Below are 2,391 nucleotides of genomic sequence, written 5' to 3'. Positions count from 1 at the left end.
CTTTTTTATTTCACTCAATATCTAATCAACGCAATTACGGCTGACGTTTAATATAACACGATCAAAATAATACAATATAGTACAACGAAATATGTAACACAAGTAGCCCATTTTACAGTTAATAGTTAAACTCTCATCACACCGTAGATTTCTTCAGAAGCTGGACATCTTTTACATGCTGCACACATAATTGCGTTTAGCCTCGCGCACGTGTTAGTCCGGTTAATGCGATGCTCAGAAATGATTTTATATTCTCAGTAAATTAACTGCGCGTGCAATAAACTTCAAAAAAGCAATGCATCGAAGAAAATCGAGCAGCGTGCTTGTGGAGTCAAGATACAGTTTGGGAACAAAGAGTTACTCCGACGAAACTAAGACCCCGACGGAGAAATGATTCATGAGCAGAGTAGTACTGAAGGTGTGAGATCGTGTCGGCCTGTAGTCAGTATGATGAATGCTCTCTGTAGATGTGTGTGTGTGTGTGTGTGTGTGTGTGTGTGAAGTGAGCTTTAACCGCGTCTGACTGAGCTGTGTGAGAAAAGGTTAGGACTCTACAGGAACAAGACATCCACAGCATCTCCTTTAAAACACACCGCCTTCATGCCAAGTATGAAAGTCTAGTCCAGATGCGGAACACGAGCAGACAGACGCAGACGCAGACGCAGACGCAGACGCACGCGAGGAGGATGCGAGCTGCGTGTTACCATGGAAACGGAAAAGCCCTCATTCATCGAGACGACCCCGCAGGATGCACGAGTTCAGACCCGCATCGGGACATTTGACTGCGTCACGAGTAAATACTCACCTGCTCTGAATTGCAAAAAAATAAATTAAAAAAAAGGGTCAAAGTTTATTCTCTGACCGTCTTAAGGTGCGCTCACGCGCACGCAGTCATGTCAATAGGAATCAACGCATCTCCCGCGAGAGCGATCATTTCCACATGCACCCCTCGCTTTGGGTTCAGCTGCACATGGAACAAAAACAGTGAACAAAGGTTTGAAAGTGCATCACACATCGCTTCTACAAACCAGACAACGGACTTCTGGCGCAGGAAACATCGCTACTTTCAGACAAGTACAAGTCGGCAAGAGTGTGTTGAGTTTGATTGAGCATGCATGCATCTTTTTCTGCGTTAAATTCAAAACGATTTTGTAACATCTACAAAATAATGAATAAAGAACCGAATGCACAGTAGCCTATCTTACTGTAAATAGTTAGAAATCCTATCAAATGTACCATTAATACAGACGCTGCGTCTCTTGCGTCCGCGATGCTTTCTCACTAAACTAGGTTTTCCTGCTCTTGACTAGCACATGTGCATCTAACCCACAGACTCGAACCTGCAGGAACCTGTCAGTACAGCACTACTGATGAGACTACAGACACACACGATCACAGCTGAAGTCACGAACACTAGAGAGGAATGCAGGGGGTGAAAGGGAAGCTACTCGACTGAATGAATTCTCGCACTGTAGATGTATTTGATGTTGTTTAATGCGTGTTCATTGTTTTGTGTATATGGTATTTTCCTGCCAATCTTGGCAAAGACACACCTGTAAAAAGTTTTAATCTTTTTATCTCTGCGGCTTTCTTCGTTCAATAAAGTAAATAAATGAACAAATAAATTCATCACTAGCTTTTCTTGTTAGTGTCATTATATATAGATCATAGTATTTTTGTTTTCATGATAAATGTATGCAGGGCTGCAAAATGTCTAAATCCCTGGCAGCCCTTCGAGCAGATACTCTGCAGATTTTGGTAGTCCGAAAATTAAACTAGCCCAAATAAAAAAATATCTTTATTTTTTTTTTTAAATATAGACAATCAGATAGGGGTTTAAATGTCAATCAAAAATATTTTCAATACACAAATATGAAGGAAGGAATTTGATTTCACTATTTACAGGGAATCTGCAGAATAAAAAACAATTTATTTAAGGCGATTTATGACCCATTTTAAGAGCTGCAGAAGTCAAATGAACACCGTATGAGTGGGACTGGACAATATCTGTGATAACACAGTACTGAGCCATAAAATCACATGATTTACAGTTCAGACACAGCTTTTCACAAAAACCTTGCACAACAAAAAGGGATAAATCAAGCATATATATTATTGTCAATTTAAACAATAATAATTTATCTTAATTGTTTAGATTTTTAGAAGGCACCTTAACTTCTTTCTCATTTACAAATCTATGTGTTTGCTGCGTAAAAACACGAGTTGATATTTGCATTGATCTGACCATAAACACAAAGAAAGGCTTGTTGGAAATGCAGAACCATTCTCTGCCACGAGGTGGCGCTTCAGGAGCTGAAATATCGCGGTTTCCCCGGTAACAGCTGAACACACACACACACACACTCACACACTCTCTCTCTCTCTCACACA

Source organism: Sinocyclocheilus grahami, unplaced genomic scaffold (genome assembly GCF_001515645.1).
Source record: "Sinocyclocheilus grahami isolate Dianchi unplaced genomic scaffold, SAMN03320097.WGS_v1.1 scaffold1270.1, whole genome shotgun sequence".
Taxonomy (NCBI): domain Eukaryota; kingdom Metazoa; phylum Chordata; class Actinopteri; order Cypriniformes; family Cyprinidae; genus Sinocyclocheilus; species Sinocyclocheilus grahami.
The sequence above is the reverse complement of the archived record's forward strand: the minus strand, read 5'-3'. Positions refer to the sequence as shown.